An 11,249-nucleotide genomic window follows, 5' to 3' on the forward strand; every position below is an offset into this window, starting at 1 on the left:
GATCCGGGAGTGGATCTTGTTTTTTACTCCTGTTTCATCTCATACAGTAATTTTTATAATGATATTTTTTTTTATTGCGTGACATTGAATATGACTTCGTATGTACTACAACTCATGTGGAGGTCTTGTCCTACCTCGCTGCTACTAAAATGTAATTCTACTGTTGGTTGCTAGCCCATGGCAGGCCCATCTTATATATTATCGTTTACTTAAAAAAAAAAAAAAAACAAATATTGGTAGTTTTATTTTTATCATTCATTAGATGAATGAGATCTAAACTTACCGAAAGCACACCACCGCATGCAAGTACTTATTGGCTTCACCTACTTAACACCCTTCCCTGAATGAATTCTTCTGTCTTTTATATATATATATATATATATATATATATATATATATATATATATATATATATATATATATATATATATATATATATATATATATAATTCTAATAATGTTGTTAGAAGTGGACAAACATATTTGAATATTTGAGTCAGTTTCGAACAAAACGAAGCGTGGATTCGGAATAAAATATTATATACTTGCTATATGGAGTATTTATTTTAATAAATGTCAACGCTTGCCTCCCATATGCCTTGATGTTCTATGCCGACCAAGACTTATCATATGTAGTATCATTATTGCTTTAGTTTGAACTTCTTACAGCTGTTTAAACTATAATAAATCTAGATCTTTGACTACCCTAGTTCTCATATTTTCTCATTTTTTATGCTATTTTTATGCTGTTGACACGGTTGAGTACAAATTATATGGTTCTTTCTTGGTAGGACACTTATAAACTCATGCCTGGGTGATACTAGAAAAGGAGTGTGTATATAAGTCAATTTCAAAAATTAAGAATTTAGAAAGGCTGTTTAGAATCAATAACCTGATGGTTTAATACGTCAAAGGCCGAAGCGATGATCCAAAATAGCGGTTTTAGGAGGAAATTTTCTAGAAATATGTCGACTATATATCTCTTATTCAAAAAGTTAAAACATAGAGAAGTTGACTAAAAATAAGCATAAATCTTAATGGTAATACTGAAGTCAAAACGTATGAGAAGGTGATTGACCATGGATATTAAAGAAGAGCACGTGACTATCTCTGAATCAATCTCATTTGTTTTTTTTATATTCGTTTAAAAGAGCAATTAATTAAGTACCTCCTGATTCAATCTCATGTAAAACCTTGACTTCACAAGTGTCTAAGGATTTTATAAGTAGTATATAAACCCCTCAAACGATCTTATGTTCTTCATCCAACCCCACTTCACTTTTCAAATCTCTCTCTTGATTAACATATCCCTCAAACCCTATTACTCTAAGTTATGGATAAACTAGGAGTTTACTTGCAAATCCTCCTTGTGGCCCTCCACTACACCACAAGCAATGCCTCCACCGCTGGCATGCACTACGTCATAGCCTCATGCAATACAACCCGCTACCCATCACTCTGTGTTCGTTGTCTCTCAAGTTATGCTGATTCTATCCAAGGAAACGATTTAAAGCTTGCGAAAGCAGCCATTTCTGTGAGCCTAAACAACGCTAAGTCCACGACAGCGTACATTTCAAAACTGGCAGCGTCCTCAGGGCTGAAACCAAACATCTACCAGGCTGTGAAAGACTGTGTAAACAACATGAACAACTGTGTGTCAAGCTTAAACCAGTCGGTTCAGGAGCTCGAGAGAATGGGTCAGTTTAGAGGCCAGAGCTTCGAATGGCACATGAGTAACATCAAAACATGGGTGAGTTCTGCTCTTACGAATCAAAACACATGTAGTAGAGGATTCTCTGATGGTTCCGTTGATGGACCTGTGAAGGTTGCTGTTGTTAGGAGGATGAGTTATGTAACACAGCTCACTAGCAATGCACTTGCTTTGGTCAATAGGTTTGCTTTGAGGCATAAAGCTGGTACCCACATGCCTTAAACACTTAATAGATTCATGGTTTCCAACACAGAGAGAAAATGTCATAGAAATCTAGCTAGGTTAAGTGGGCACTCGATATATACGGTTACATTCCTGTACTGACTTGTAACTCGTGCAACAAAACTTATACATTGATAGTTGTTTTTTTACTAGTTTTTGTCTTGTATCATGCAAAATTAATTGGTTACTATTTATGTGCATGTTCCTAATCACAAAGTTTGTTAACCGGTAACATTAGTACATTAGCAATGGTTCCTTTCACAATCTCTATTAAGATGAGGATCCATAAAATCATTTTCAAGTTTGCAAAATTAAGATTGGATCCCACAAAAATAACATCGAAAGTAGTTGATCATATATAAAATATTTTTTTGGTATAACATGGTTAAATAGCTCAAAAATGTAATATGTCATGACATTGTTAAATAGCTTAAAAAGTTATTAGACTAACTATTTATCATACAATAATAGCAACTTGCAATCTTTATGTTATTTGCCTTAAATATTTAACACATTATTTGTTTTTACTTTAAAGAAGAAAGCATTAACAATTTCAATTTTTAAAGCTCAATTAAAAAGTAAAATGTATCAAGAAAATAATCTGAAAACATGTTCACTTCATTGTTAATGAGCTTCAACTTTTGAAAGAAGATATTAATAATAATTCAAAGCCAAATTTCTAATACTACCATCAATGAATATAAAACATAAAAAGATAAAACATAAAAGGAGAAAAAAGAACTATATTTTGCCGATCATTATGGTATACAAAGCAGTACAAAAATAGGTTATTATTGATTGAACATTGGGTAAAAATATCGAGTTAACTAGTAAATAAGTAAAGATAATAAAAATTAAATTTAAATTTGGCAATTTTCGTTGAGTGGTAGGATTGGATCGGATACCAATCTTACGATCACAATCCTACAATCTTGTGTGCAATCTTATATATCATACGATCTATTCGATCCAATAAAATTTTCATAGGTAGTAGGATCATACAATCAAAAACCCAACTTTGACAACTTTAATATCTATTTTTATTTGAACGGAAATACACATATATACTAAACAGCTCCTAAAATCAAAAACCTCATTTTAACAAGTTTAATATCTATTAATCATCAACCTTACAAATAGTTTCATTTTATCATATCATTTGTTTCATCCACTTTCAATTGATTTAAACTTTTTGTAATTTTTTTACTACTAGGTAAAATATCGACACTCTGATTAGGTTTAAAATAGTAAAGTTCAAAATTTAATAAACATGTTAAAATGGTTATCTTATTAACATTAACTATAAAATAATTTTTCTATTAAATTAAATATAAATTCTAACTATTTTAAATAGTATTACTCAATAAGCTTTACCCTATGCTTAAACATTGATAACATATTATATATATATATATATATATATATATATATATATATATATATATATATATATATATATATATATCTTAGTATTTTATTATTTTTAATTATTATTATTATTAATTAATTTAAAAGTTACATATTGGATTTTATTTTAATTCAAATCCTTATTATTATTTTTATATAGTCCATTGCCTTTAAAGTAACGTTATATACTATGAATTATCAGTATTCTTAATTAATTATAAACCAATTATTACTAGTAAAAAAATTATAAAAGACTTAATAGCTACTTAATATTTTATTAAAAAAATTATAAAAGACTTAATAGCTACTTAATATTTTATTAAAAAACGTTAGATACTAAAGTAGGTATATTTTAGGTAATTTTGTTGATTAATGATACAATTAAAATCATCTGAAAAGTTATGAGAAACTCAAATAAAAAAACCGTCTAACAAATAATTTAGAAGTTGTAAATAACTTCATATAATTTTAAGATTTTGTTGATACATTTGTTTGTTCAATTGTATTATCTTTACTAGTTTTTTATTTTATCATATCTTTGAATAATATGTCAAATATATAGCCTATAGAATTAAGCCTAGTTAGTAATGTTGAAAGCCATTAAGAGGTTATGGAATGATGTTGATAACTTAAGGTTTATGTCAGTTTTTTGTAACACTCATAAAATTTAAGCAAATTTTAAGTTTTCCAAAACACTTAATATCATTAAGCATTACATAGTTTGTTATCAAAATAGTAATTATCAGAGTATTCCAGTATGCAAAATAAACCTTCAGCCTGACTGGACCACCGCGTAGAGCTTATAACCTATCGGGACTGCTCGCGAGCCTTCGACATGACTGGACCGCCTCGCAGGGCCTACTTATAACATAAAATCAATTATAAAAACATAACAATGTGTCTCAAGAACATATCATCAAAATTAATAAAAACAGAGTACAATCCCAAAAAACTCAATGCAGAAATCAAATGTGTGTGTGATGCAATGTTGCGTTGTCGGCTCCTTCCCCTTGGATGAAGAGGTACCTAAAACCAAAACTGAAATTGTAAACACAAAGCTTAGTGAGTTCCCCCATTATACCACATACTAAAATAACATGCATATTGCTGGGCAATTTTGGGGTGCCCGACCTACCAACATCAAGACATTATTGGGTGCTGACCTACCCATGTCAAGCCGTTCTAGGGTGCTGACCTACCCATGTCAGGCTATTCTGAGGTGCCGACCTACCCTCCGGTCTATCTCAACCGAACACGGGAGCTATTTCACCTCCTACCGCTAGCATATAATATCGTATAATAATCATGCTGCCAAACATATATGGGGTGTCCGACCTACCCGTTGGTCTTTGATGTGTGTAAACTTAACTAGTTTTAAACCTACTTTTATTATAATTAACCAAGGTTCTAAATAACATAAGGCGTGACTTGGCGACAAGGTTAAGCCTCAAGCTTTTCCAAGCCTTGACGAGTCATGATGTTTGTAAGACGTGACTTAAGGCGGCAATTTTCTAGATAATTAATATTTTTATATGTATTTTCAACTATTATTCATTTTTATACACATATATGAGTTAAGGCGGCGTTTTGGCAAAGCTTGGTGGTAGGTGCAAGCCTTGGAGCCGTGGCGCGCCATGGCGAGCTTTTTAGAACCTTGTAATTAACACACGAAGGTAATAGATCTGTCAATTGCGGTATGGCTAAAGAAGTAGGGTATCGAACTCAGGGAATGGAAAATTAAAACTAATAACTAATATTATCTAAAAGACAAGTAATGAAAATAGGGTTTTCTCTAGTTTTACAAGACTATAAACGTTAACTAAAACTTAAATAATCAACTAATAGCTAAAAACACGTAAAAACAACTAAATTCAATGATCAAAAGGGTTTCTGTTTAGGTTCAACTCATTTACTCCTATGGTTCATTTTTATGTTAATGTAATAGATTAGTTGTTATTGGTTACCGATTATGGTGATTAGGTTCACATTCGTTATAACCAATCCTTAGAAAATAGATTATTTTAAGCAGTGATCAAGTGATTAAACTAATAAACCTCCTAGTTCAATTATTCGGATTAAATAAGACTTTTAATTAGCTAATTGAAGTGGTGGTTCAATTAACCTCTTGTTGATGGTGTATCAATCAAGCTCACACATTAATTTACCCATTATCTAGTTAATCCTAGTTTCATATTCATATTCCTAGGCATATAGCAATGTGTTCACATAGAATTATATGAGATAAGCAATCAAGAGATGTTCATGCATCTTAATTACTTAGCAATTAAAAGAAAATAGTTATGGTTAATGCATAAGGGTCTATAACAAGCTTAATTTAACAAAATCACCAATTAACAATTAATAAAAAGAGTGTATCAAACCATAGGAGCAAATTCATTTTCCCTAAACAGAAACTAACTAATTTAGTTCATGATTTCAGTATGCAAAGACCTAAAAACGAAACTAAGAAACCCTAACATCATTCTATGCAAAAGTAAGATAGAAAAACTAATTAGATTGCCTTATTCCTTTCGAGATTAAAGGATTAGGGTTCTTCACACGTCCTTCTGATCTCCAGAAAGTTCCTTAGTCGCCAAGTAAGTTCTCCAAAATCCAGAAATAGACCTCATTCGGATTTGTGGCTGCTATTTATAGATATCTCAAAACAGGGGCTACTCGTCGAGTAGCCTACCGACTCGTCGAGTCCCTTTGTTGAATTTGTATATGGCAAGGACTTCATGTATATCTTCGCGAACATTCATATGTACTCGTCGAGTAGTCGTCCCTACTCGCATAGTAGCTTCAGAATTAAGCATCTTTCTTCTTTCTTCCATTCTCGAGCTTCCGATCGTAACTCCCGCTTCCTTTTTCTTTCGAGCTTCCCTTATAGACTGAAAATACAATTTGAACATTATTAAGTACCTTTTGTCCATAAAATGTAAATAATTAGCTAATAAATTATATAAATCTATACCAAAAATATAGCTAAGTATGCAAATATCAAAATACCATACACTTAACTTTTGCTTGCCCCCAAGTAAAACTGAATTTTTAACATACTAGCATCACATAAGATAATCTCAATCGAACCCAAACCATTATGCCAAGACTGCAACACATGCATTTATGTCTAAATTCTTTCCTAAGCACCCACCTAATTCTAAATACTCACAATCCGCATAAACACTCTCCCACTTTTTCTGAACAATGCTCATTTTATGCATCCCTCCGAATCCATCCGCAGAAAACCTCCTAACATCAAGGTATTTTTGGCTGAGCAACCCAAGAATACATAAACTAAAAACAATTACAATTCTTGATACCCTTATACAACTCTTTTGAATTCTTTACACTTCATAATTTTGACTTTAATTTCCTTGACTTCACCATCTTTTGATTTTTCGGTATCTTCAACTTTTGAACTTTTTGGGATTTTGATCTTCAATCTTCATACTTTAATCTTTATGGCTCCAAAAATTCTAACAACTTTTTATTATAATTCTCTCTTTTTTTCTCTTTCATGTAACTCCCTTTTTTTCACTCAATTCCTACATGCTTAAGCAGGGGCGCTCAACTTCAACCCTTATTGGTTAAAGATAATAATTTTCCTGGATACATTTCTGGTACACGATGCTAAACATGTTGCATCCCTAAAACTAAGCGAGGTTGTGTTTTTGTCCTATGATTTCACTAGAATAAGGGAAGCCACAAATGTATTATAACGTATATAGGCTCAACTAAACATTTGGGTCTTCATAAAATCATCAAACATAATACCAGCATGGGATCCTAATTGCTTTTACCAAAATTTCCTTATTTAGCCCTAGCAAATTTAATGCAAAAATTTCAAAATTTTTCAAAAATTTAACTAAAATTTTTAACTAATGTAACCAACCCGCTTCCCCACACTTAACTTATGCAATGTCCCAATTGCATATTATGCATGATAAAGAACAAGAAAATAAAGAGAGAATTGGAACAAACTCCCCTGCAAGGTTTATATTCTTCAAATTAGCTCTATCTTCAGCTGACTTTAGACATGGGAACAGCCCATCCATGCCTTGGGTGTCAAATCTTGTGAGGTACAACTCCAAATATGCAGGAAAATAGTCTTGTAAAATCTTCAGGAAATAGATTTAGAAGAATATGAGTAAACCCATATCAAATATGGTCAAAATCCAAATGTTGATAGTGAAATATCAAGTCACTCACCGAGTAAACATGGCTGCTCGACGAGCAGAAGGCTTTTTAGCAGATAAACATGATTTTTCAAGTGGACTCGCTGAGCCCAAAGTATGCACTCGACGAGTACATTGTTGAGTGATAAATGTCTCTTCTGTTTTCAAGTCTATTTCTGTTGTGGTTGGGTATGATGATTTAGTGTCTTTTCTTCATTTTTTTCTTTAATAAGCAACACTCTTAACCCTCACTTGACAACGGACTCAACCTTAAACTCAAAAATTGCTCATATTCTTCTAGACCCGACCCTTACTCTTGACTTCACACTTGGAACACTCGCATGCATCTTAACATCAATCTGAAAAGAAGAACAACCACAAGTGATAAAAGCAAAGTCCTATTTAATGTCCTAAAAGTTTAGAGTTCCAAACAACCAAAACAAAAACAAACATAACAAATTGTTTTTAAAACATCCAAATTAAACATAAAATAAAACTTCATTCTTCATCTTCCTCCTCATCTCCTTGCTGCCCACTCCCTCCAGCTTGGGTTCTCATTGCTTGAATCCTTTCGTCCCAACTTGATATATATGGGAATCCGGGTCCCGGCCTTGGTGCAAAATTCATTTGCTCAAATAAATAAGCAAATGACTCATTAACATAATTCACGCCTCTACCCATTTCGTCGTGGTACCTTCTCGACTCAATGTTGTACCAATCCATGGGTAACTCATCAACCACCGGAATAACCAGTGGGTCTTCCCTAACTCATTCTCTCCTTTGTCTCACCCTTCTTCCCGGTTCCTCCGGAACTAATGGTTCATCATCGTCGGGGATAGAAATATGCCCCCCACCAAAATCCTCAATAATCCTAGCTCTCTTGAATAATGTTATGCTAAAGGGAGGACTAGGAATCATTGTTAATGCATGTGCCTCTTGTTGGTCCAAAATACCATAGGTCCTTGCAAGCCTTAGCACAAACATGACCCTGTTAATCTTTGAAGTAACCCGGTCCTTAACTGCCCCTTCCATTAAATATTTTTCCATACAATATGGCAAGTTGCAAAAGACATTGGGAGTGATAATACTCCACACGTAGAAGATATCTAGAGCAGGGACTTTATTGTCATCCTTTCGCATGTTAATAGAACTCGCGATCAGATGATGTATCAAGCGATGAATCGGGGAACAGATGCTCCCCTCTTGGGCGGATGAAGGTATGTAAACCCGGTTTGCAATTGTGGTCCACCAAGTTGATGCAACCACATCTTCCGACAAGTCTTTATGTCACTGTTCCAAGAAAGATTCAAAAGTCTCAGACATTATCACGTGTTGATCACAAATACCAAGTCTTAATGCCAACTCTGCAATGTTGCACTAAGGCATCTCTCCTCCAAGACAGAATGGAATAAAATTTGGGTTGTAGTAGTCATTACCACCCCGGATGGAAATGATGGCAAAAAAACTCCGCGCACAACTCCTGATACACGGGTTCTTGAAGCTCGAATAATCTAGTCCATGTTAGGTGTGTTAAACCCAACAAATAATAGGGGTACGATATACTCCAAAATAATCCCACTATATTTCACTAAAAGGTAGTACAAGGCAAGCAGGGTCGATCCACAGAGACACGGGATAATTAGTCTATACCTCTTTGCGCAAGGTACTATGGTCACCAACAGTAATAAGGGGGGTTTAGATTGCAATTACTAAACAAAAAAATTTAAAACACGAGTAGACAACTAAACGAATGAAGTAAGTTCAGATTTTGTAAGGACTCCAACTCCATGTATGACAATTTAGCAATGTGACTCAAAGATGACACAATATTCGTTCAATTCTATCTAAGTTGGTACTTGAAAGTGCTAATAAGCTCTAACACTTCCCATTCACCTTATTAATTAACCAAAACAAGCTATTTGATTAACCCTAACCTTATTAACCTAATCTAAACAAGCTCTTAGAATTAGATTATAAGATTGCATGAAGCTTTATGTGAATGTTCCCAACAACACCCAATACTCCTCATAAGCTCGGGAGTGTAAAAGTGTATGAATAAGATTTACACTAAATTCATTCAATAGAGATCAATTTAATGCTTGTTACTTGTTCAATTTCACAAAACAATTACGGATTTTGTAAAAGAGATAACTTGAATGACCTAACCCCAATTCAAATGGCCAATAAGAATCACAATTAGAATCAAACATTCGATTGAAGCAAAATCAAATTCATTAGATAGAAATTAAGAACAAACATCATGTCATATGATTGAAGTCACTACCAAGAAGTCAAAACATGAAATTGGAGAAATTAGGGTTCTAGCCACACATGGCTAGAACAAGATCACAAGAATAAAAGATGGAATTAAAGTGCAATTACAACTTACAAATACTAGAAATAATATTTCCAAATGATTAACGGACAAACCCTTGCAAAAACCTTCGAATTCTCCTTTCCAATGGTGCTCTGATATGTTGTGTGTATGTAAAAATGGCCCTTAACCCGTAATATGAAAGATAAGAAAAACTGCCAAAAGTTGGTTTATGGGTTGAACACGGCCCGTGTTAAGATAGGCTAAACAGATACGGGTCATGTTCAACAACACGCCCCGTGTTGATTTGCACTAAACTGACACGCCCCGTGCTCAGCACGGTCAACAGATCCCATTTTGGTCAAACACGCCCCGTGCCCAGTTTTCAGTGTAAATTCAACACGCCCCATGTATCTCTTTGACTCCAATTCCAAACTTGATTTTTCCAACTTTTTCGTTCCTCGCCCGATCATCCCGAAATCTTCACCAATGCTTCCCGGCACTTCCCAAAGCACGTTCCGACCTCCGGTTTACATGAAAAAGACATAAAAGTGTGCAAATAAGGTTGTTCAAGGAATTAACCTAAATATGCTAAAACGCAATAAAAACAATGAAATTATTCTAAGGACATACATAAAAAAATGGCTAAAAGTTGTGCAAAAAGGTGCACAAAATGCACCTAACAGATCTCCCCAAGCTTAGACCTTTCTTGTCCTCAAGAAAGAACAAGAAACAGACAAAACAAGATGATTTCTAGATGACAAAAGAAACTTAGAACGAAAAGGGGATGAGGGATCCTAAAGGTTAAGAATGAATGCATCCAATGTAATGCCATGAAAATTTAAGGTATGTACAAAATGCACTTGAGAAACAAAATGAAGCAAAAGAAAAGAAGATTAAGAACAAATACAAAATATGTACTTTTGTAACTAAATACAGGTACGATCAGACTTTACATCGATAGGGCTCCGATCATTGATACATTGGCAACCATGTTGTTTCCTTCCACATATCACAGACTCTCAATGTGACGAAGACCCGAAACGGTGTAACCCAATAATCCAACCAAAGTTTTATTTAATCTTTATACCTTACTAAGCTTTATGGGCGAAAACAACATAGTCCGGATTTCATGTCCTTAAGACTAGATGGCCAAAAATCAGAATCGACGCATCCTTAAGAACCCGTCACAGCGAATCAGCTTTCGCTGAAACAGTGAGCCCACCCGAAGGGGCCCAACTCCTATGCTTTCACTTTTTCGAGAGCCACAAGTATCATATCACACAGTTCTTCATTCGGCATATTTGACTTGAATTGGCTTTTGAGTTGATTAAACTTTGATTTGTACTTCGTTTTGAATTTGGATTCTTCAATTTTCATTTTTGGAATTTCTTTAGATTTCTTTGTTTTGGCATTT

At 33.8% G+C, this 11,249-nt stretch overlaps 1 pseudogene; it reads left to right on the plus strand.

Annotated features, from left to right (window-relative positions):
* Positions 1-1,274: 1,274 nt before the first annotated feature.
* On the plus strand, positions 1,275-2,082 carry LOC145001887 (pectinesterase inhibitor 9 pseudogene; annotated as a pseudogene).
* The last annotated feature ends 9,167 nt before the right edge of the window (positions 2,083-11,249 follow it).

The sequence above is a fragment of the Lactuca saligna genome, chromosome 6 (genome assembly GCF_052625555.1).
Source record: "Lactuca saligna cultivar CGN05327 chromosome 6, ASM5262555v1, whole genome shotgun sequence".
Taxonomy (NCBI): Eukaryota; Viridiplantae; Streptophyta; class Magnoliopsida; order Asterales; family Asteraceae; genus Lactuca; species Lactuca saligna.